The sequence below is a fragment of the Bombina bombina genome, chromosome 2 (assembly GCF_027579735.1).
Source record: "Bombina bombina isolate aBomBom1 chromosome 2, aBomBom1.pri, whole genome shotgun sequence".
NCBI classification, from domain to species: Eukaryota; Metazoa; Chordata; class Amphibia; order Anura; family Bombinatoridae; genus Bombina; species Bombina bombina.
This window is the reverse complement of record NC_069500.1, coordinates 903,103,331-903,129,557: the sequence shown is the minus strand read 5'-3', so window position 1 is coordinate 903,129,557 and position 26,227 is coordinate 903,103,331. Positions and strand designations below refer to the sequence as shown.

The 26,227-nt window shown below is 39.2% G+C and overlaps 1 protein-coding gene across 2 annotated transcripts in view; it reads right to left on the bottom strand.

Moving 5' to 3' along the window:
• Window positions 1-11,131: 11,131 nt before the first annotated feature.
• The window catches only part of RBPMS (RNA binding protein, mRNA processing factor), a 570,413-nt gene continuing 555,317 nt past the window's right edge, over window positions 11,132-26,227 (bottom strand). The window contains exons 8-9 of one of the 2 annotated variants that reach the window (XR_008400695.1): window positions 22,794-22,890; window positions 11,132-11,709 (exon numbers count right to left, since the gene is read on the bottom strand). The gene's annotated coding sequence lies outside the window, so the exon portion shown is untranslated. The remainder of the gene's footprint in view (window positions 11,710-22,793; window positions 22,891-26,227) is intronic. The other variant, XM_053703279.1, reaches the window with a different exon arrangement.

Below are 26,227 nucleotides of genomic sequence, written 5' to 3'. Positions count from 1 at the left end.
ATAACATTGTTACAAAACTGCTGCCCTATAGTATTGCGGACACATGCACACTCTAGATATACCTTCCTGATTTTCAACAAAGGAAAACAAAGACCATTTTAAAATAGAAGTAAATTGGAAAGTTGTTTGAAATTGTATGTTCTATCTGAATCATGAAAGAAACATTTTGGGGTTTATGTCCCTTTAATATATTTAGATAGTGTTCACATTCAACTAGTGTGTTAATTTATTATCAGACCACGGGAAAGTTCTATGCTGAGAAACTGAATTCTCCATTAGTGGACAGTGACACAACTCACAAATATCAAAACAAAAACATAAATTTTACATAAATAATAAAAAAAATGAAAAAAGTTTAGAAACAATTACAGTAATGTTCCTTTCATTTCTGAAATGTATACCCTTAAAGGGCCATAATACCCAAATGTTTAAACACTTGAAAGTGATGCAGCATAGCTGTAAAAAGCTGTCTAGAAAATATCACCTGAACATCTCTATGTAAAAAAGAAAGATATTTTACCTCAAAGGTTCCTCAGTAGCCACCTCCCATTGTAAAGGATTTCTAAGCAGCATTTTAGTGTGTCTGTCCTAGGACAGCAGAAGGGATGAGCATTGTGCACTCTCATATTATTTCACCAATCAGGTAAAGGAAGCTTACTATGAAATCTCATGAGAGTTAAGTCAAATCTCATGAGATCACAGTAAGAGTTCATGACCTCAGCACTGCTGATGCTGATTGGCTGCTGTTCATTTCTTCATTTTTTTTTAATTTTTTTACCTGCAGCTGGGAGCAGCTGAAGTATAACTTTTTACACAGAACTTACTCTGCTGAGCTGAGGAGATTGTGAGGTAAAATATCTTCCTTTTTTACATAGAGATGCTCAGGTGATATTTTCCTGTCAGCTTTTTACAGTTATACTGCATCAGTTTCAAGTGATTTAGCATATGAGTATTATGTCCCTTTAACTTGGAAATGTATATAATACTATTTGGATCTACAGTACCTAACCAAACATTTACATATTTGAACCAAGTCGTGTAATATCTTATTTTAAGGGATAAGAATTTATTTTTTTTGTTGAATATTAATTGTGAGCTTATTTATCAACCTTTCATGATGTATTTAAAGGGACACTGTATTCAAAAATTAATTGATCACATTTCAAAAGTATACATTGAAATAAAGACTTTATCAATGCACATCACGTTTTAAATACTTAGCGTGTTTAATATATTAGTTTATGAAATTTCCAATTTTTCCAAACCCACTATCTGGCCGTTACCGATTTCCAATCGGTGCTGACAACTGCAGTTGGAAGATGGCGACTATTCGTCGTGATGCGCAAGATGCGAAACGTCATAGAATACATCACCTTCTTATTTTCACTTTCGGCTACCGGAGCCCCGCTCTACACTGTCCCGCTATATGCGCATGCGATAGTACTCAAATAAAAATGCGCACACGTAGTTTTACGCAAGGCGATTCTAATGAGATGCAAATACTCGCCATACGATTGGTGAGTGTGTTATACTGTGTCCAGCTCATATTTGAGGGCTGGATGAAGTGATGTCATGCATATGAAATAAAAGCGGATTTTATTAATAAATGGAGCTTTGTTTCAACACACAATAAGGTAGATTAGCTTTGTGTACTAATTGTAATTGAAATTATATGTTCCGTTTTGCATATAATTAACAAAAGTTAGTAATCCTTTAATAATTGTTAAACTTTATATGTTGTTCTAAAAGTGTCATTTGACACCACATTCCAATATTTATCTTTAATACCACGTTCAAATGGATTAATGTTTAAATGTTGGATTTCTCTACATCAAGAAACAACATTAGTATATTACATTTATTAAAACTAATTAGATCATTGGAATATGAATGACTTAAATATCTGAACGAACATTCTTCCAGCCAAATTGAAACAAAGTCTCATCAAATCTGAAACTCAGAATGTTGGCCTGAGTTTCAAAATCTGTTCAGAAGAAATATCTTTTTTTTTAAATTCAAATTATCCCCCCCCTCCATCATTAATTCAATTTAATGTTTTCTTTGCTTGAGAAATGCAATATATACTTTATCATGTATTAAAACACAAGGGGCCAGATTACAAGTGGTCCGCTATTGAGCACTTTTGCTCACACACAAAAACAGCTGAAAGTTAACTTTTAAAGTGGGCTGGTTAGCGCGCGTATTACAAGTTGGAAGTTAAAGGGACATGAAACCCCAAATTTTCTCTTTCATGATTCAGATAGAGGATACAATTTTAAACAACTTTTTAATTTACTTCTATTATCTAATTTGTTTCATTCTCTTAGTATGATTTGTTGAAGGAGCAGCAGGTTTCTAGCTAAACACATGGGTGAGCCAATGACAATCGGTAAATATATCCAGCCACCAATCAGCAGCTAGAGCCTAGGTTCTTTGCTGCTACTGAGCTTGCCTAGATAAACCTTTCAGAAAAGGATAACAAGAGAAGGAAGCAAATTAAATGGAGCACAACCAATAGGACAGGGTGGGTTACCCTTACCGTGACCCTGTGCTGAGATTAGGGCACAATCTGATATATCAAGTGGATGGTAAAAAAAAAAAAAGTTTTTTCAGAAAGTTTTAACTCGGACATCTATTAAGCACGACCTATACTTTGATAACGCAGGGTGTGTTATTATCGCTTATATTACAAGTGGTGAGTTAAGTGTAGACCTCGAGCGCAATACAAAATAGTACTGGAAAATTTAGAACTTATGCAAACCCGAAGCAAAGTGTTAACGCTTAACTATATGCATAAAAAAACACATGTAAGTATTTCACTCATATTTATACTTTTCAAATGCAAAATCAAGGTTTATTATTAAAATAAATGTTTTAACAGTGATTTTAAGGGATATGATTTTTTAACAGGTGCTGGACAAGGAAGGGCTCAATTGTGTATATGTATGTGTGTATATATATATATATGTGTGTGTGTGTATGTATACATGTGTTTGTACATATGTATGTGTGCAGTGTTTTAAATGTATATTTAAATATAAAATCATAGTTTAAAAGTAAGTGAAGAACTCTGTTTTCTGACCTTTGTCTTAGCTTTCGCATGATAATGGCCATGAATTTTTCAGCGCACCCCCATAGAAGTTTTATGTGAGGGTTTTAGTGCACCCGTGCTAAACAAAATGCAGATGTTATCACACCTTTTGCTATTTAACTATGGCAGCAATACTGTAAATTCCATCAAATTGGTCAGTATTGCTTCAGACTTGAAAAAGGAAGTCATTCTTCCGAAATCTTGTCAACTTATAAATGTATAGTTAGTGCAATAAAAAAGTATCATTGCTCAATGCAATACTCTTGTTATTTTGATATTTAAAAATACAAAAAACATTTTCCCCAATGTAAATAACATTGGAATGTAAAATATTTACAGTAAATACACCATAAAACACATTATTAAATATTAAAATTGAATAAAAATGATTTTTCCTGTTTCAAAATATTTACGTGGAAAGGGCTCCAAACTGTATGGATTATATTGTATTTGTATAAATATACATATATAAATACACATATATATAAATAAATACACATATTTAGAGACACACACACATATATATATATATAAAAGAACAATCCTATAATATGTACTCCCTGGATTTAAGCACAGCACACTTTATTCAGCAGTGACGTTTCGGGGCATTCACCCCTTCCTCAGACGTCACTGCTGAATAAAGTGTGCTGTGCTTAAATCCAGGGAGTGCATATTATTGGATTGTTCTTATTGTTTGCTTATGCACCCTGATTTGGAGGAATTATTGGCGAGTGGGAGTGCGCTACCTTGGTTCATTATATATATAATGGCACTTTGCAGTCAAATACAGGGCCATATACTATATACCTTTGAACCCTTAAACTTTTTAAAATATTTTTATGAATAATTTATCAGATTGTGTTTATATGAGTGTAACAGTTTTTTAAATGTTGTGTTTGCTTTAATGCAAGGTCTTCAGTCGCAATAACCCGACGCGTGTTAAATTAGATTACGCAGAAGTAAACTCGTTTACTGTCAACTTGTAATGTGAACGCGTACAAGATATTGTGCCACTTGTAATTTAGGTCAGAGTGTTCTTTCCTGTTAATGGACTGAAGAGAAAAAAAGTTACTTCTTTTTAAAAGACTTAGTACTTTCTCTCTGCAGTTTGTTCTAAAATAAACCATTAGGATCCTGTACATTTTTCAGTTGTTTGCTAAAAAAAAATTAGAAAACTACTTGCATAAATTAGTTGGCACACTGAGGAAGTATTTCACCTTTAATGATTAAAAAAAAAAAAGAGTAAATATATCTTCCTGTTTTTGTCCAGGTTCTTTAAACAGTCCAAGCCATTCTTCAGAACATTTAAGAGTTACGACCATCCTTCAAAACCAGTAGAAATAACTTCAAACTTTCTTAAAGGTACACACAAAATACAAATTTCTAAGTTTCTATTAAAATAGTTATATAAAAGTAGTACCATAAAAATATATTAAAAAATACAGTATAACACGATTTCTTTTGGAGGAAATGAATATAAGCAATATGAATCCGCAATAAAATTTCTTTCAGCATAACTACAATAACATTTAAATCTATAATGCAAAAACTCCAAAACCATAAATGACAAGCATTATGGGACAAATTAAAAAAAAACTTCTATTATAAAATTGGTTTTGTTCTTTTGGTATCCTTTGTTGAAGAGCATACTTAGATAGGTAGTGTCTAGAGCAGTAGCGATTTTTTTCAAGAATACTTTTAACAAATGTTAGATATTTGGCAAACACTGCTTCAGTCTAGTACTTAAACGTGTATAACATTGCTAAAAGCATTCTTTCAAAACTGCTGCTATATAGTGCTTCAGACATGAGCACATGTGAAAATAGCAGTAAATTGGGAAAGTTTTTTAAATACTGTATATGTAAAAAAAAATGCAGCAGGTCGTTTGAGCACTGTAGTTTACAAAGTTAAATAATAAATAATAGAAAACTATGTCTTGGGGGTAGATTTACCAATGTCTGTCTGACATGATACGATGTATCGTATCATGTCCGACAGACATTGCCAAATGCCGACTGCATACGCTGTCAGCATTTATCATTGCACAAGCAGTTCACCATTGTTTTTAACTTGCTCTTGAGAAAGACGTTTTAACGTTGAAACGCGTTGAACTGAGCTTAATAATAAAGCTTTGTTCGTTTTATATCAGACACATAGTGTCTTTTGTTTTTTCTTTGTTGCTGTGACATCGCTGGAATCCGTTTTTTATTGGAGTAAGTTACTAATTATTACAATACGAAGTGACTTACTTTACCCACATTGGAGCTTTTATTTCCTCCTAGTTTTGTTTGAGATTTATACAACAAGATAAACGTGGTTTCAACTCTGCTCCAGCTCGACGGACTACTCAAAATTTATGGAGTAAGTATACTGCACATATAACACTTGGCTATAATAAATCCGTCAAGCCTTTTTTCCTTTATTTGGTAGATATATCTACATTGATTGGAATACTTGCACTAAAGACCAGCGCCATCTGTAAACCTTTCACGATTCTATATTATGAATATCAGGGGGGTTACCAATAACCCAAACTGCGCATCTCAGCATTGCAATGTCTATTTGAGTCAATGTTGTATTAGTGATTAAAACCTGAAGTCCATTTAAAGGGATGTTACCCATATTCTAAATTACTTGAAAGTGATGCAATACCTGTAAAAAGTTATCTAGAAAATAGCACATGAAGATTTTTATGTAAAAAAAAAAAAAGATATTTGACCTTAAAATTTCCCAGGGTAGCCACATCCCATTGCAAAGGGACTTTAAAGGGACATTGTACACTAGATTTTTCTTTGTATAAATGTTCTGTAGATGATCCATTTATATAACCCATCTGGGAGTGTTTTTGTAACAATGTATAGTTTTGCTTATTTTTTAATAACATTGCACTGATTTTCAGATTCCTAACCAAGCCCCAAAGTATCAGATGTGTACTGATGTCTACAGATTCCTGCTGCTCCTGTTTGTGTAATCTGTCTTTTCATATGCAGGGAAGGGGGGGGGGGTGTCTGCTCTTCCTGCTTTCCCAGCCCCTTTCACTGGGTGTTCCAGCTAACCTCATAAACAGTGCTAAACTTGGAGCTTCTAAACAAGTTTTTAAACAGTTTTATAATGGATTCTTAGATCAGTATCTGTGCATATTCTGCTTCATATTAGTATCTATTACATGCAGTTATATAAAAATTGTTGTACTCTGCCCCTTTAAATATCCAGTCTGGATGCTTGTGCCTTTAATGCAGTGATAAAAAGGGCATGGCTATCTTTTGTTTCAGTTATCAGCAACAGCCTGTTTGCAATAAGCTCTAAAAAGTTATGAGCTCATTTCTACCGCCCAGCAGATGCCATGTTTAATACTTTATACGCCTATTTTACAACACAGATTTTAGTCCTTTTACTGTGAGCTCAGTAAATGGGATAAAACAATACAAATAATTCTGGATGCTCGTTATATGACTTATTTTATCGCGTTCATAAAATATGGGTCATTATAGTGTGATTGAGTTTGTTACCTGCAGCTGTTTGTGCAGCACAACCGCATATTTGATTTGTCTACGCGCCTCAATAAAATATCAACTACTCTAAGATTATTTTTTTTTAACTTAAAGGAATGTGGAGGTAACGAAACGATCATCATATGTACCTCTGTCTCTCGGTCTCCTATATTGAAACGTCTTTCCTTTCCATGAGAGCATACTGAGGTAGGCTAATGAGCATACATTGTTGCAAACATATGGCAGCAGTGATTTCAACAATGTATGTAATACAAATAAATTTGATTTTTTTTTCTTTTTACAATCTATCTGTGTTATGTCTAATTTTGACTTCCATGTTCCTTTACGGGAAAGTTTCATATGTTTAAAGTGAACCAAATGTTAGTTTGTAAACATATCCTAGATAGCCACTGGGGTGCACTGAATTAGCTGAGCTATAAATATAGAATACTTCTGAATAGTGTTGCCATTCTTAGGTTTTGTTATGAACCCACAACAAATTACATTGCAAGATTCTAAAATTGTCTGGGGCTAAAGCCCAAGACAAAATGTAATAACCTCTTACCAGATTCCATTCTCTTTGGCTCCACCCTTTAGACAAATTGGCTATCAATCTATATACAGTGATTGTTTGCAACTCTGCGGAATTGTGCTGCACTATTCAAATAAATGATAATGGTGAATACCAGACTAACAGTATGTGGATTTAAAATGAATAAAAACAAGCCTGGTGTGTTCTATCTAGATATTTTGGGCTGTAGTACGGAATATTCAGGGCTTTAGCCCATAGTTGCACATTTTAGCAAGGCCTATGTATCCCAGTTATTTTCTGCAACACAAGTTTTTAACTTGCTTCACACACAAAACTAGTACAATTCTAAAATGTTTGACTATTTTATATTACTGGTTTATTTTTTTTAATTAGATATCCTGGTCAAAATGTATAATTTGTCTTTTATTTTTACTTTAAAAATGGTTTGTGCTCACCGACTTGCTGCTGTAAATTCTCGAAAGAATGTTTGTCATCACTAAAATCAAAACGTAATGTTTGAAGTCCACATATTAAAACATTACATTTATTAAAACATGGAAGAGCATACTTTACAATACAGCTAAAAAGAGGTATTTTCTAGAATCCTTGCACTTAATACAGTCAAATGCCATATCCAAGAAACAACCTTTTTTTAAAAAAAAATTCTACCTTATTTAAAAAATGGTCAATCAATTACTAGAAAACAATGCCTGATTTTACCATCACAAGATAGAAAATGCACCCCTGTAACTATACAGTTGAAGCAGCCAATAAAATAACTTTAAAGAAACAAACATCTTTTTATATTTATTTATATATTTGTAATTATGGTCTACTCAAGTAGTTGTTAGACATTTCAGTTTTGTATTTTCACTTTCAGTCCTGTGCGCTTTGATGGATTTCACAATATCTGAGTGGGCAAAATTCACTAAATGTCACTAATCTCTCCAGCCTCATTAATTCCTGTAATATTTCAGGCAGCTCAGTCACTTAAGCTCACTCATTTGTCCATTGTTTTTTAGTGAATCAGCTACATAGAATAGTAAAAGAACTGGTGAGGTTGGAAAGACTGAAGAATGATTTTAGTGGCATCTCCCTATTGTATTCTAGGGCTAGATTCTCAAAGTTCAGCACTTAAAAAGATTCAAACACAAGGTACCATGCAGGGTTATTAAAAATAAACAATTTATTTTGCTCATACTTTACATTTGCTGTATAGCAGTGTATTAAAGGACCATTATAGAAGAAAAATAACAAGCGTAAATGAATTATAGAATGCCATATTTCTACTATAATAGCCCTTAAATAATTAATTGGAGCATGTAATTTAACAATAGTGACCCCGCAACTCCATGTATTTAACTCACGCAAAGGTGTTAACACATAGGAGACGATTTATTATCAGCCGTATTGTGCCTAATGCACCTGTTTCCGCGCGAGCCTTTAGGCCTCTGAGGCTGTGGACATCAATCCACCTGATCCTATACGATCGGGTTGATTGACACCCCTGGCCACAAATCTGCAGGGGGCAACATTGCACAAGCAGTTCACCAGAACTGCTTGTGCAATGTTAAATGCTGACAGCATATGCTGTTGGCATTCAGTGATGTTGGGCGGACATAATCGCTACAGCGTATCATGTCCATCTGACAGATGGTAAATCGGCCCCATAGTCAAAATACTGCTTTAGAGTAACAGAGCACTGCTGGTCCGGAGTGGAAATGCTGGTCACCTAATCAGCAGTGGTAGGTGCACAGCTGGGTCAAGCGACTGGCGCAGCTGATTGGGTTAGCGGCCATGTCTGCTTGGGATTACTCCTGAGCAGTACTTAAACTATGTACTTAACCTCTCTGAGGAAGCGACAGTGAAACACTGGCTATTTATTTGATACAATAGTTTAATCCTAAAATTAATTCATTACTTGTCTATCTGCACTTTGCTGGGGGATCGTCATATGCTCATTTGTTTTCAAGCTCTAACTCATGGTATGCAAATTGTGCTACCATTGTGCTACCAAACTAATAGATTAACTTCTGCTCGTGTCTAATTCAAGTTGGTGGTATGCAAATTGTGTTACCAAATAAATAGATTTAACTCAGTTCATAATTAGCACTCCTAGCTTTATGTTAGATCACTACCAGCAGGTCAGAGATATTTGAGAACATTAGACCGTGGGCATCCAAAAAGGGCAATCTATTATAACAAACCAACTTGTATTTTACTACCTTTAACCTTGTGGCAATAATCATTGGCAGTAGCTTATGTCCTTTTGGAATTTACAATAGCGGAATACAAATGTGCTATCCTATTTTCAAACCGCAAAACCCAATTCATTAACCAAGTTCAGTACTGAGACGACAGTTAAGCACATAGTTTTGGGTCAGATTACTGGCACGGAGCCAGGGCAACTTTCTATGCTTTTAAAATAAAATCTGTAATTCATCTATGTGCTTTTTTCAGCCTATAAATATATTCAGCACTCGTGCTAAGAGGTTTAACTGTCTTTAAGAATAATAAAAGCCGTTTATATTCAGCATTTTTGACACCCCTTGACTATTCACGTTAAATATATATTTTAGGAATTGAAGTCCTTCAATCAGTACCTGTGTTGCAGTGTTTTTATAAGTTTCTTGTGGGGCAGAAAACAGTGTACCTGTTTGTATCTTGCTGTCAATTTACTTTGCAACAATACAAGTTACATTTTAACATTGATCTCACTATTTCCTAAACCTTAAAGGGACACTAAACCCAAATGGTTTCTTTCATGATTCAGATTGATCATGCAATTTTAAGCAACTTTCTAATTTACTCCTATTATCAAATTTTCTTCGTTCTCTTGCTATCTTTATTTAAAAAGCAGGAATGTGATGCATAGGAGACGGCCCATTTTTGGTTGAGAACCTGGGTTATGCTTGCTTATTGGTGGGTAAATGTCAGCCTCCAATAAGCAAGCGCTATCCATGGTGCTGAACCTAAAATGGGCTGGCTGCTAAGATTTACATTCCTGCTTTTAAAATAACGATAGCAAGAGAATGAAGAAAAATGTATAATTGGAGTAAATTAGAAAGTTGCTTAAAATGTCATGCTCTATCTGAATAACGAAATAAATAATTTGGGTTCAGTGTCCCTTTAAGTTTTGTGTTCAGAGGCATTTCTCTTTTTCATCCTGCTCTAGGGATGTGTTCTTTTTGTAAAATATGTACTTAACCCGTTTGCAGTGGTTAAACACACAGAATTGCAGGGGCACTAGTGTTAAAGTTACATGTTTTAATGATTTAGAGCGGGACATTTTGTCACTAAAATGACCATTTAAGAAATTACATTTTTACTAATTGCCATCATGTTTTATCATATTTTCAGTGTCAGTGGGTTGTGATTATTGCATTTCTTTGACATATTTTTTTTTAAAGTTTCTGTTTATCCCTGCAAGTCTTACTAATGTATCGTGTGAGAATGGCTCAAAATACTAAACTATTACAGTATTATATAAGAAACTAGCATGGAAAACAGATTACAATAACTTTAAAATATTAAAGGGACATGAAACCCAAACTTTTTCTTTCATGATTTAGGTAGATTATACAATTTTAAACAACTTTCCAGTTTACTTCTATTATCAAATTTGCTTCATTCTCATGGTATCATTTGTTGAAGAAGAAGCAATGCACTACTGGTTTCTAACTGAAGACATAGGTGAGCCAATGACAATCGGTATATATATGCAGCCACCAATCAGCAGCTAAAACCTAGGTTCTTTGCTGCTCCTGAGCTTACCTAGATAAAGCTTCCAGCAAAGGATAACAAGAGAAGGAAGCAAATTAAATAACAGTAGTAAATTGGAAAGTTGTTTAAAAATTGTATGTTCTGTCTAAATCATGAAATCCTAATTATGATTGTATTGTCCCTTTAATTGATGAGAGTTCTGATAGGTATGAAGATGTCTTTTTCAGCCATTATTTTTTTAAGAATCTAGCCCATAGACTTAAAAAATATAAAAACCCATAGATCTATATAGTCTTCAATTACAGTATTTACGTTTTAATAATAATAGATCCCTTTAAAATTGTCTTACCATAACAGATCTTGATAAGAATTGGCAAAATATATATAATACTGGTATACCGCGCCAAAGTGTATTCAATATATACAGTTTCCTTAAAACAAAATATCTATATCTCAAAAATACAGTTATTTTTCCTCTTCTTTTTTTTTAAAAAAAAAAGACAAAATCTCAACATATGCTTAAAAACATGCAGCTTAAAAACCCCAAAGAAAAAATAGATATAATTTTAATTACAAGCGTCAAAACAAAACCATAGCACAAACTATTGTGTCTGAACACAGTGTACATTTGCTTGGGTCATACATTGCTTGCTATGAGCAGTTCTGCTTCATTTGGTTTGCGATACGGTAGAGACAGCAATGTCTGGTAAGCCAAGCATTCACTTAAGGCACTCTGCAGTTCTTTACAGTGTAAAAAAGTGTAGGGGATTTTCACTTGTTTCATCTTCGGGTTTTGGTAGAGCAGATGTGTGATAGAGGTCCGGGTCATAGTCTTGAGGGTATTAACATGGAGCTATTGATGGTCTGCAAGCCTAGAGGAGGGAAATGTGAAACATTGATACATTAATAAGGATCTATAGACGAATACTCTTAGCAGCTAAGTTGTACCAGCTCCGTCTCTCCAAAACTTCACCCATCCTTATGTACACACCACTAGCCATTCACCCTTCTCACACACCTACAGATGCTCTCCTATTTGTCTACTCTCCAGGTGCTCTCCTGCTTTTAGTCAGGGCCGGCTAAAGAAACTGTACTGATAATGTGTTGCCTTGTTCCGAGAATAAAATAACGCCCCCCGCTTGCTTTCCACTACAGTTTAAACCCAACCATTGCTCTGCATTAAATCATCTTAAAGGTAAAATACATACATAGATATATACAAGTGACTTGAGAACTTTTATATTAATTAAGGCAACCATGCTCTCACCATGTGCTGCCCTTGTTAAATATGGCCTGGTCCTACCAGAACCCATTTTAAAGCTGGCCCTGCTCTCACACTCTTATGCACTTATACCCCTGTGCTGTGTACATCTTTATACACATTACCAGACACTCTTCCACTCTAATGTCAAGGTGCTCACCTACCCTTACACACAAACCTCTTCCTACCCTTATGACCCCCTTAATGTTTTGCTACTCTTACACACACCACATGTGCTCTCCTACCTTTACTCAACACCCAAAAATGTTTTCCCATCTTTTTGTAATACCAGATACTCTACCACCCAGGTCCACTCTCTCACTTGCACACCTCTTGTGGAACTTTATATTGCAGAAGGTGTTCAGTTTTAGAAAGTAGATACTATTATTAGATACAAATAGGTCTGAGGGATAGTGTAGTCTTGTTGCAAATATACATGTTTAGTATAGGATTAACTGGGGGGGGGGGGGGGTGCGCTCGTGTAACCAATTTATAATGGTTTGCCCTCCCACAATAGCAACATAACTTAATGGGAGTAAATTTTCCTTGTTTTCCAATGTTTGGGGATTAGTATGTTTTATTTTGGTGATTACAGTCTCACTAATACGTCTTCGAGAAAAAATATAAAACCAATTATCCAAAAAATGTTTTCCTATTTTTAAAGACGGTTCTTTCATGGGTATTTCTACAGATTACAAACTTTTGGAATTGTACTCTTGTGGGGTAAAATCAGGTATATAAAGTGCTTTGGCATTGTAAACCAAGAAGGGTTGGTTTTAGAAAGTCAATGAACTAATTCAGCAGATGATTATATCTTTGAATCAAAAACATTTGAATAATCCAGGGGGAGAAAAATTTAAAATGAGGTTCGGAATTGTGACAACATTGGTTATATATTTAATACTTTGCGTTCAATGTAAGTGACAATACATTGGTATGACGAACACTAGAGCAACATCAACCCATATTGGAATTACTCATTCTTTGCAAAACTTTTCATTCATTTATTTTTCTAAGCAAAATGTTGAAACATCTAAATGGGTGTTGATTGGTCCAAGGTCTGTCCTGTTTATAGATATAAACAAACCACTAGCGTGACCTTAGGCATGGACACAGGGTGTGATAGATGTGTCTGGGCACACCCTAATCACCCCTGTGCACACAGGGCCGGAGAAGGGCTGTATTATTTCAATGGGCTGGCATGGAGTTCAAAGTTCTCCCCTGAATGTCCCCACACCGTCACACAGAGCCCCTCCCTTTAAGAGGTAGTTGATTCCAGTTCTTGCTTTGCCAGGCTTCCTTGCAGGACTTTCTGGCATGCAGAAGCCTATCAGTGATGGAAGCAGGGGATATGACGTGTTGTTATATTCCTGCCCTCTATTTAAAGTGCAGCTGCTGCGCACCAGGAATTAGCAATAAGGTAAAAGTGCGGTGGGGACTTGAGGGGTAGAGACAAGGGGCAAGGGAGGTGCGAGAAAGAAAAGGTATGGGCATGGGAGGGGGGAGTGAGGGGGGGAGTGAGAAGGGGTATATACATGGGAGGGTGAGTGTATATATGTGTATATAATCAGTGTGTGTGTATATATGTGCTTGCGTGTGTGTGCACATGGTAAATGTACACTAACATATATATATACTGTACATAATTACAGTGGGTGCACACCCTAATGCAGTATGCTGCAACGCCTATGAGAGTGACATAAATATATACTGTTTTATAATCTTGTTCAATATTTTCTTTTTTAGTAATACAAGTTTTTGGTTGGGTGGTCTAAGCCTTCTCAGTCTATATTTAAAATAATTAAGCTCTCTTAAAATTTGTTTGTCCATATTTCCATTAATATTAAAACAACCTAGATATAATTGTTTTTGAAATATTCAAGGAACTATATTTTTTATTAAATTTTTACTTTAAATGGGAGTATTGCATTTGTTAAATAAATATTGTATAACATCTTAATAAAAAATATATAAAAATAAAACAAAAATAAAAATTGCATCAGTTGAAAACTTAATTAACAGTGTCTTTCCATAAACAATTCAACACTTCTTTATGTAATACAAATAGTCACTTAAAGATATGACCTGAGCGGGGCCCAATATCACTCATCACTAAGACATATTTACTGTGTGCTCCTTAACTGGAGATTAGAAAATGATTTCTCGATTTTGTTACAAATGTTTTTGTTGGATTACATATTCATTTTTCTGTAATGCAGATAATGCTTTTGAGAAACATAAACTTGATAGAGATAACTATTTCAATAAGACAAGCATATACAAGCATAATTTACTATTTTGTTATTTTTTAACTTACCGCCAATATTCTTGTTGTAAATTACTGTATAAATCATAACTAAGAGAATATACAAATATATATTATATATATATATTTCCACCCCTGTTAAAAAATTGTGTGTGTGTGTGTCTCTCTTTTTAGATATATTTAAAGGGACAGTCTAGTCCAAAACAAACTTTCATTATTCAGATAGAGAATGTAATTTTAAACAATTCTCCAATTTACTTCTTTCACCAATTTTGCTTTGTTCTCTTGGTATTTTTAGTTGAAAGCTAAATCTAGGAGGTTCATATGCTAATTTCTAAGCCCTTGAAGGCCGACTCTTAGCTCAGAGCATTTTGACAGTTTTTGACCACTAGAGGGTGTTAGTTCATGTGTTTCATATAGATAACACTGTGCTCATGCACGTGGAGTTACCTAGGAGCCCACAATGATTGGCTAAAATGCAAGTCTGTCAAAATAACTAAAATAAGGGGCAGTTTGCAGAGGTTTAGATACAAGGTAATCACAGAGGTAAAACATATATTATTATAAATGTGTTGGTTATGCAAAACTAGGAAATGGGTAATAAAGGGATTATCTATCTTTTAAAACAATAAATATTCTGGTGTAGACTGTCCCTTTAAGCAAAGTGATATTGTTTAAAAATGTTCTCTTAAATTGCAGGACAGATTACCCAAAGATACAGACCAAATGAAGTTTGTATGAAAAATGATTATTATTATTATTATTAATAATCTCAGTTATATGTAGAGCAACAACAGATTTCGCAGCGCTATAAACAAAGGGGCAGTACAACAAAACAATTATAGGGATCAACTGGGTAGAGGACCCTGCCAAGAGTTGCACTGTTGTAGTCAGCTCTTAGGCTTACATGCTAAGGGGGTTCAAGGGATAGCAATGAAGGAGAGGAACTGGTATAAAGTAAGGTTAGCATAGGTTGTATGCATCCCTGAACAGTAGAGTCTTTAGGGAGCACTTGAAGCTTTCAAAACTAGGGAAGAGTCTTGTGGAGCGAGGCAGAGAGTTCCACAAGATGGGAGCCAGTCTGGAGAAGTCCTGTAAACGGGAGTGTGATGAGGTGACAAGAGAGGAGGAGAGTATGAGGTCATGAGCAGAGCGAAGGGGGCGGGAGGGAGAGGTCTGAGATATAGGGGGAGCAGTGCAGTTGAGGGCTTTGTATGTCAGAGTGAGAATTTTGTGTTTGATCCTAGAGGCAAGAGGAAGCCAGTGAAGGGATTGGCAGAGAGGTACAGCAGATGAAGAGTGACGAGTAAGGAAGATGAGTCTGGCAGAGGCATTCATTATGGATTGTAAAGGAGGTGGGGAGACCAGAGAGGACAGAGTTGCAGTAATAGAGGCGGGAAAGAATGAGAGTGGATTAAAATCTTAGTTGTGTCTTGTGTAAGGAAGTGTCTAATTTTAGAGATATTTTTTAAGGTGGAAGCAGCAGGCTTTAGCCAATGACTAAATGTTACATATATTCTATTAATGTGCCTTATAGCCTTGATCCAGTATAATAAATTCATCAAAATAAACTAAATACAATAAGGAATATAACATAGTTTTAGATCATTCAAGATTCATTTGTATACTTCTAGGAAGGTATTCATCCTTAGACAGATACTTTTTTCTTGCTAACATTTTTCTTGCTAATATTTTGTAACATTTTATAGAAGTTCTCTATCATTTTGAAATAATCATGTGAGAAACTTTAATTATCAAAGAATTTTCTGATATTTAATAACAACGTATGCTCCATGTGTTCCATCAACATTTTTGTAAGTATGTATATAAATGTGTATTATAAGAATTTTTTTTATGTAATGTTAATATACACCAGTAGGTGTCACCATTGCTCTAGGTTGTGGGCCCTATGGCGCCAAACCAACAGGTATAAAAGGTGCGTTAATTGTGTGTAAGCCTATGCATGATTAAGAGGTATTAGCCTCGAAACGTTGCAATATTTGTCCAAATAAAGATTACTTTTAAGCATTGGAGAGCTGTGGACACCTTCTTTGTTCAAGGACTGAATGTGAGTAGTGAAAGAAAGATCTGAGTCAAATGTGACCCCGAGACATCGGTCATGCGGGGTAGGGGTAATGATGGAGTTGTCGACAGTTATAGAGAGATTGGGGGTGGAGATTTTGGAAGAAGGGGGGAATATAAGGAGCTCAGTTTTGGAGAGATTTAGCTTGAGGTAGTGAGAGGACATCCAGGAAGAGATGTGAGAAAGACAGTTAGTGACATGGGTTAGCAAGGAAGGAGATAGGTCTGGTGCAGAGAAGTAGATTTGGGTGTCATCGGCATACAAATGATATTGGAAACCGTGGGCCTTTATTGACGTGTAGATTGAGAAGAGAAGGGGACCGAGGACAGAGCCTTGCGGTACTCCGACAGAAAGTGGTGACGGGGCAGAGGAGGCCCCAGAGAAGGCTATACTAAAGGTACGGTTTGACAGATAGGAAGAGAGCCACGAAAGGGCAGTGTCACAGATGCCGAAGGATTGGAGGGTTTGGAGCAAAAGAGGGTGGTCAATAGTGTCAAAGGATGGACAGATCAAGGAGGATAAGCAGAGAGAAGTGGCCTTTTGATTTTGCTGTAAGTAGGTTGTTGGTAACCTTAACAATAGTTGTCTCTGTGGAGCGATGGGGACGAAATCCAAATTGCAGTGTCAAGAAGGGAGTTTAACGTAAGGAAATGGGATAGGCGTGCATAAGCTAGTTTATCGAGAAGCTTTGAGGCAAGAGGGAGGAGGAAAATAGGGCGGTAGTTGGATGGGGAGGTAGGATCAGGAGAAGGTTTTTTGAGGATAGGTGTGACCAATGCATGTTTCAGCGATGAGAGAAATATACCAGTGCTAAGGGAGAGGTTTAAAATGTGTGTTAGTATAGGGGTAAGGGTAGCAGAGAGGGAGGGGAGTAGCTGTGAGGGGATAGGGTCAAGGGGACAGGTAGTAAGGTGAGAGCGCAGTATAAGTGCCGAAACATCTACCTCAGTAACAATGGAGAATGAGCTAAATTTAAGTTTATGTGGGTTGTGGTTGAGTGAGAGCATTTGAGGGGGGGAGAGAATGTTATTATGTTGAGAGCTGATTTCATTTCTGATGGAGTCAATTTTGTTATTGAAGTGGCTGGCAAAGTCTTGAGCTGACAGAGAAGTTGTATTAGGAGGTGGGGGAGGGCGGACAAGAGTATTGAAAGTGGAGAACAGACGTTTTGGGTTTGAAGAAGGATTAGAGATAAGAGTAGAGAAGTAGTGTTGCTTATGGAGATTAAGAGCAGAATAGTAGGAGTTCAGGATGAATTTGTAATGAAGAAAATCAGATGAACTCCGAGATTTTCTCCAGTGCCGTTCAGTAGTACGGGAACATCTGCGTAGGTACCGTGTCAGAGGAGTATGCCAGGGCTGAGGATGAGTGTGTGATTTCTGAGCTATGGTAAGAGGGGCGAGATTGTCAAGGACGGATATAAGGGTGGAATTATAGTGGCAGATAGATTGTTCAGGGCAGGAAAAGGAGAAGGAGGAGAGGTTTGAGGGAATTAGCAAGCTGTTGCTGATCTAAAGACATAATGCTTCTGTGAAGTTTGGTGTGAGGAGTAGAAGGAGGGAGAGTTGTAGGGAGGGATGATATGTTGTAAGTAAGGAGATGGTGGTCAGAAAGAGGGAAGGGGGAGTTTGTGAAGTTTGAGAGAGTGCATCGATAGCTAAAGATCAGGTCAAGAGAGTGACCGTCTTTGTGAGTTGGAGAATCAGTCCATTATGACAGACCGAAAGAGGAAGTGAGTTGCAGAAGTTGTTTTGCAGATTAGGCAGTGGGATTGTCAAGAGGGATGTTAAAGTCGCCAAGAATGAGGGCAGGGGTGTCTGAGGAAAGGAAATAAGGTAGCCAGGCAGCCAAGTGATCTCGAAATTTGAGTCGAGGAGCCAGGGGGTCGGTATATGACTGCAACACGTACAGAGAGAGGGGAGAATAAGAGAATCATGTAGGTTTCGAATGAGGGAAATGTGAGGGAAGAGATGGGATGTATTTGTTGAAAGGTGCAACGAGAGGAAAGTAAAATACCTACACCACCATCTTGTCTATTACCAGACCTAGGAGTGTGGCTGAAGTGGAGACCCCCATGTGACAGAGCAGCAGTGGATGCTGTGTCTAGGGGAGAGAGCCAGGTTTCTGTTAGGGCCAGAAGGTTGAGGGAGCGGGAGATAAAGAGGTCATGTATAGAAGTGAGCTTGTTGCAAACAGAGCGAGAGTTCCAGAGTGCGCAAGTGAAAGGGGTAGTGGCTTTTGATGCAAGAGGAATGTGAGTAAGGTTTGCAGAGTTTTGTTTTCGGAGTCTATGGGACGGTAGACATGGATGTGCATGGCTAGGCAGTGGTTGGGGACCAGGATTAGGGGAGATGTCACCAGCAGTAAGTAAAAGCAAGAGGGAGAGTGACATGAGATGAGATACGGATTTGCTGTAGTGAGACTGCTTTTGAGACGAGCTGCAGGGGGGAGAGAGAGTGTTTAGGAATAGGTAAAGTTCATGAGTACAAAAGTAAGGTGAGTTTAAGGAAGTAATTTTTTTTAATAAATAAAACAAGGTGATCTTTATTTATTAATTTATATTTAGGATTTTGAAACAAAAAAGCATACATTAGCAGATCATTATATTTCCTTCCATAAGGCAGGGACAGTCCACGACTTCATTCCTTATTGTTGGGAAATACAACACCTGGCCACCAGGAGGAGGCAAAGACACCCCAGCCAAAGGCTTAAATATCCCTCCCACTTCCCCAGTCACTCTTTGCCTTTCGTCACTATAGTAGGTGGCAGAAAAGTGTCAGAAGATTTAGATAGTCCTGTAATGGGTATGTTCCCTTCAAGAAAAGACTGGAGTTTTAAGTAATCATGTCAACCTCTCAGTGAGAGTATTGATGAAAGTTAGAGTCTGGAGATACAGGGAAAGTTTTTCTGCAAACCCATCCAGACTGCCGCCTAACAGCTCCCAGGCAATCAGTGTTGATGAGTTTCACTGCTTGCTGTTACACCCTCAAGTCCATGTCAGAGGTGTCGCAGCAAGACTGTCACCCTTGAGAGGCAGTGCCTGTTCCACAGCATGGATCCTGGAGGTAAGATCGTTTTGTATATACATTGCTATACAGGGTCACAGTGTGGCTCCTTTATGCCTCGATAGGATCAAGGGTTATTATCTCCTTCAGGGAGATTATTTGAACAGCAAGGGGTTATTTATAACTGCTTTTATGTGTGAGTTTTGTGTGCTTTTGGGTTGGAACAAACATGTTTCACTTTAGTTTTTGTGTGTTGCGCAGCTCATAATAGCTTGGCGCCTTTTTCATAGCAGGTCCTGTTCTACGCACTACGTGACCGGGTGCGGTCTCTTTGTTTTTCCTACAATCTTGCTGTAAACTTCGCTCCTGAGGAGAGCGTTTTCTCTGTTAGCTGTCTGGGTCTAGGAGACGGTGAGTGCCCCAGCTATTTGGATTAAATGTAGTTTTTTGGAATAAAGTGTTTACTTTTTGTCTGTCCTTCTGTGAATATATCCTAGCTATGGAGGACTCTGATATTACTTTAGAAGGATCCGCTCCTTCTGTACTGTGATTAATAATTCCTGTTTATATTGTGAGAAGGCCGTGGTTTGCCCGCCTGCTCAATTTTGTTCCATTTGCCTAAGCACTGTTTTAAAGTCTAAGAAGGGAGACAAGCCTGCTAATGCTCATAGCGCTATTAGCCCCTCTGAGCCGTCTACCTCTCAGGAATCTGGGTCCCGAGAGATTACTACCCTTTCTACCCTACCCGCTCCACATGCAGTTCCCCGCGGCTCAACGAATTCTCCATCTGAAGGGGGCCTTTTTTCGTGCGGACTTTACCGCACAGTTACAATCGGTGGTGTCTGTGGCCCTGAGTGCCTTACCTCGCTCTATCAAATTCAAGAGAAAGGTTAAACATAGTTCTCCTGACTTAGAGTCATCTAAATATTTGTCGGATTTAGCTACTATGTCCCAGCTATCCGAGGATGAGTTAACCTCTGTAGCTTCAGAGGGTGATCTTTCTGAGTCGGAGACTTCAGTTTCTAAACCTCCTTCAGTGGAGGAACCCTCCTTTAGATTTAAAATTGAGCATCTGCGTTTTTTATTAAAGGAGGTTCTGTCTATGCTAGAGGTTCCAGAGGCTACTCTCCCTGAGGAATCTAAGATCCCTAAATTAGACGACATGGTTTATGAAGACAGGAAGGTCCCTCTGACTTTTCCTGTGCCAGTTAAGATGGCGAACATTATTAGTAACGAATGGGAAAAAATAGGAACTTCTTTTTCCCCCTCGTCTACTTTAAAAAAAAAAATATTCCTAGTGCTCAATTAGACTTATGGGGCTCCATCCCTAATGTGGATGGCGCTATTTCTTAGCTGGCTAAGCGTACTACTATACCTTTGGAGGATAGTTCCTCTTTTAGAGAGCCTATGGATAAGAAAATGGAAACTTTTCTGAGGAAGATGTTTCTACATACAGGTTTTTTATTTTAACCGGCGGCAGCTGTAGCCATGGTTGCTGGAGCAGCTACCTACTGGTACGACACTCTGTCAGAGTTCATTGAGGTGGAGACTCCACTTGAGGATATTCAAGAATTAAGGTTCTGAGAATTGCTAACTCCTTCATCTATGACGCGAATATGCAGATTATTCGCGTAAATGCAAAGGCTTCTGGCTTTGCGGTCCTAGCCTGCGGGCTCTCTGGTTGAAGTGTTGGTATGCAAATATGACTTCTAAATCAAGACTCCTTTCTCTTCCTTTCAAGGGTAAGGTTTTATTCGGTCCAGGGCTGGACTCCATTATTTCTACGGTTACCGGAGGGAAGGGTGGCTTTTTACCACAAGACAAGAAAAATAGGCGACTCAGCCCTGGAATAAGTCCAAACAGACTAAGAAGCCCGCCGATAATTAATCGGCATGAAGGGGCGGCCCCCGATCCGGGATCAGATCGAATAGGAGGCAGACTGTCGCTTGGTTCCGGGATGTACAGGATCCTTGCGTCCTGAAGGTCATATCTCAAGGATACAGGATAGGATTCAAGTCTTATCCGCCCAGGGGCAGGTTCCTTCACTCCAGTCTGTCTACAAGACCAGAAATGAGGGCTGTCTTCTTAGGTTGCGTACGAGATCTCTCCTCTCTAGGAGTAATTGTCCCGGTACCTACAGCAGAAAGAGGTTTGGGGTTTTATTCAAACCTTTTTGTGGTTCCAAAGAAGGAGGGAACTTTTCGTGCCTAAACAAGTTTCTGAGTGTTCCCTCTTTCAAGATGGAGACAATACAGTTAATTCTTCCTCTGGTTCAGGAAGGACAGTTTATGACCACAATAGACCTGAAGGATGAATTCCTTCATGTCCCGATACACAGGGAACATTTTCAGTTCCTGAGGTTTGCCTTTCTGGACCAGCACTTCCAGTTCATAGCTCTTCCGTTTGGCCTAGCTACTGCTCCAAGGATATTTTTGAAGGTTCTGGGGGCTCTTCTAGCTGTTGCCAGAACACAAGGTATTGCAGTAGCACCTTACCTGGACGATATCTTGGTACAGGCACCATCTTTTCGTCTAGCGGAAGAACACTCTGAGTCCCTTCTCTATCTTCTTCTTTGTTTGTCATCTATACGGGGAAGCGTAAGAGGCAGAAGGCTACTACGACTTCCCTATCTTTCTGGTTGAGGAGTGTCATCCACTTAGCTTATGAGACAGTGGGCGACAGCCTCCTGAGAGGATTATGGCTTATTCCACTAGAGCAGTAGCTTCCTCCTCAATGCACTGCTGGGAGCTATCTGAATACAATGGGTAAGACAATGACAAAAGGCATATATAAGCAGTCAGCGGCTAGCTTCTAGTAATACACTGCTGCTCTTTAGCTTAACTAGGTATGCTTTACAACAAAGGATATAAAGAGGACACGGAAAATTAGTTAACAGAAGGAAACTGGAAAGTTGTTTAAAGTTGCATGCCCTATATGAATCATGAATATTTAATTTTGACTTTACTGTCCCTATAAAAGTGTAATTTTGGTATAAAAATTGCATTGCTCTTTAGCCTATGGACAACCCGTGGGTGCTATTTATCTTACCTCTTTTTGTTGTGTCCAAATAGGGCTAGCTAGAAATAAGATCATATCAGGCAGTCAATGTGCTGCAGGGTTCTGAATCCTACATAATGCATTTCAGCAGTGGAAAAACTACAATTTCAGAAATTATTTAAATTACAGGAAAAACAGGCAAAGTAAATAAAGCAAGTGGTTAGCTAGGTTTCCCCCAATGCATTATAAAAATGTTTATGGGGAATTTAATGTTGAGTTAAATATCTCTTTAACATGCAACTATGTCCATCCTATAATTTACCCTATAGCTTAGGGCACCTTACCAGCCCGCTGGTGTGATGAATAGCCTGAGACTCCAGTGGCCAACAAGGAAGAGAACACCCACAAGACAGACAATAGCCGCGATCACACACCTGTTACCTGCAGATGAAAATAACTCAGTTATTCCTAGTCAGTGAACAGTGCAAGAAGATTGTGCCTCACTGGCAGGAAAAACATAAATATGCTTACCTGATAATTTTCTTTTCTTCAGATGGAAAGAGTCCACAGCTGCATTCATTACTTTTGGGAAATTCAGAACCTGGCCACCAGGAGGAGGCAAAGACACCCCAGCCAAAGGCTTAAATTCCCCTCCCACTTCCCTCATCCCCCAGTCATTCTGCCAAGGAACAGTAGAAGAAATATCAGGGTAAAAACAAAACAAAAAACAGACGCCCCACAGAAAAATACGGGTGAGGAGCTGTGGACTCTTTCCATCTGAAGAAAAGAAAATTATCAGGTAAGCAAAATTTATGTTTTTCTTCATAAATGGAAAAAGTCCAAAACTGGCACCATGCCTGAAAACCCCTACCTAACAAAATCCTGCTTCGTCTGAAGCCGAGAACAACTTTGGAAAAAAAGGAAAAGGCCCAAGGACACTGACTGCAGATAGTCCACAAGCCTTGCTAGAGACCGCAGGAACTAGACTCGACTGAGTCAACAGCCTCCAGGAGACACCATCGCCCAGCAGTCGGTCTCCAAACAACACACCCCTTACTAAAGAAAGGGAACAAGCTACTGTATTCTTCCACAAAGAAAAAAAAGACACAGAGAAAACATGAATGTACTTGTAAAGCGTGGCTAATCCCCCTTAAGGGACTCAAGGCGCTGCTCATCTTATCAACCTCGAAAGGAGGAAGGCTGAGTAGACCTGACCGGGGATCGAACTTGCAACCCTTGGTATGCTACAGTGCAGAGTAGCCACAGTGAATTAGCATGCTGAGCTAGCTGTCCAGCTAGCAAAAGGAACTCCAGACCAACAGAGACCCACCAGTCTCATAAAAACAAGGGGAGGCAACGCCCAGAATACAGAAACCACGGGATAAGGCCAGAAAATGAAACAAAGAGGATCTTCCCCTAACACAGTGCAACCGCACTTCAAAAAGCAACTGAAGACGAAGGTTCCCAAGTCACAAAAAGGTAGCTCAGAATACCGAAATATTAAGAACGAAACCTTGTGCAGCAAGCTCGGATAGGTCTGACAAACAACACCTGAAGCAAAAACACTGCACGCTGCAGTCATCTAAAAATGACTCTGAAACTTAAATACTTGCAGGGCAAGCAGCTGAAGATAGGATCCTTCAGATTGCTAAGTATCCACTTGTCACGGATACTGGGCTGCAAGGGTTAAATTGATACCCCCTACAACCTCGCCCCTGTTGTTTCTCAGTGGACGCTTTGATTTGCTTGTTTATGAAGAGCTGGGGTATGACCAGGAAAACCCTCCTGGGCTGGCCGGGCTCCTGGAACTCCCGGTCGGCCGCCCCACCACGGACACCCGCCTAACCCCTCTCAGCCTGGCCAGGCTCCTGGAACTCACGGTCGGCCACAGGACAGCAGAACACCCGCTAAATTTACCCCTGGTCGCTCCAGCAGCCCTTTACCCCAGAGCTCCGCTCTTTTGGGGATTGTTAGCCCCTAGGGAGGACAAGAGCTGTGGCAATTTTCAGAGAGGAGCTCCTTTGGGAACTGGGGGTTTTGGACACCCCTAACCCCATAACTTTAACGGACTGTAACTCCGGTCCGAGGTAACAAATCATGCTGATTTTTTTCTCTGCCTGGAACAGATTTTTTGACTGTGGCATCTGGGGACCGAGAGCTTTAAAATGACACCCTGAAAGTGCCGCCGCTCCACTGGGATCACCCGAAACCGCCACCCCTAAGTATTGGGATTATGTGAGACTGTGGCTCCTATGGAGGTGCCGGGCTGTCTGGAGGGGCGGGAATGGCGGGAAAATAGTGGGATTGTCCAGGGTCTTATCAAGATGAGCTGACTGTATAAAAGGAGTGTGTGTTTTCAATAAAATCAGTTACTGTCTAATCTGAATGCTAGTGTGTCTAGTTATTTGGGTTGGTTCCAGCTAAAATCACTTTCCTGAGCTACATAGCAGCCTGTTCCAGGCAGAGAAAGGATCCTCAGGTAGAGCTATCCAGCCTGGGTAGCTGGAGTCTGCCAAAGGGTGGGACCCTGAGTACTGGTGCTGTCAGGCATCAGGGGTGGCTACAGGCTGTGGTCACTTGCCAGCTACATAGCTGCAGTCGGCAGGGAGGAAGCAGGACCCCTTTTGGCGGAGCTACCCAGTCGGGGTAGCCGGGGGTATCCGTCACATTGGCTGGCAGCGGTGGGATGCTTCCAACTCCCTGGGACATTCAAACCACCAGCTAGAAGTAATATTGAATGGAGACTCGAGGAAAGACTGCGGGTACCAGGAACAGAACTACCCCCACCAGAGAAATGCTGGGAGAGGACCAGGCAGCCGGCAGGTCAGATGATGACCGGGGCAATGAGCTAACCGTTACAACGCCAAGTTCAGCCCCAAGTACAGTATCTACTCCGGGGGACATCCACGTCTGATGTACAGCGTGAAGTGCAGTGGCGGTTGGCATTATATGACACCCAGCAACCTGAGGAGGTCATCACCAAGATAATTTCGGATGTTACCCAGCTCATGTTAGCAGAAATCAACCAGTCCATAGGAGGGGATCCATCAGCCCATGGAGTGCCGGCTCTTCGACCGCACAAGCTACCTCATGGGGCCTTTCGAGCCTACAAGGAAGAGGAGGAGGATATTGATTGTTACCTTCAGGTCTTTGAGACCCAGTGCAAACTGCAGGGGGTAGCCTATGCCGATAGACTGTCTGTCCTGATCGGTAAATTGTCAGGGCGGGCTTTGGCAGCTTTCCACGCTACCCCTTCTGAGGACCAAAAGGATTATAACAAGGTGAAAGACCGTATCCTTGTCCGATATGGGCTCACACCGGAGGCCCACCGCTCCACCGGGATCACCCGAAACCGCCACCCCTAAGTATTGGGATTATGTGAGACTGTGGCTCCTATGGAGGTGCCGGGCTGTCTGGAGGGGCGGGAATGGCGGGAACATAGTGGGATTGTCCAGGGTCTTATCAAGATGAGCTGACTGTATAAAAGGAGTGTGTGTTTTCAATAAAATCAGTTACTGTCTAATCTGAATGCTAGTGTGTCTAGTTATTTGGGTTGGTTCCAGCTAAAATCACTTTCCTGAGCTACATAGCAGCCTGTTCCAGGCAAAGAAAGGATCCTCAGGTAGAGCTATCCAGCCTGGGTAGCTGGTCTCTGCCAAAGGGTGGGACCCTGAGTACTGGTGCTGTCAGGCATCAGGGGTGGCTACAGGCTGTGGTCACTTGCCAGCTACATAGCTGCAGTCGGCAGGGAGGAAGCAGGACCCCTTTTGGCGGAGCT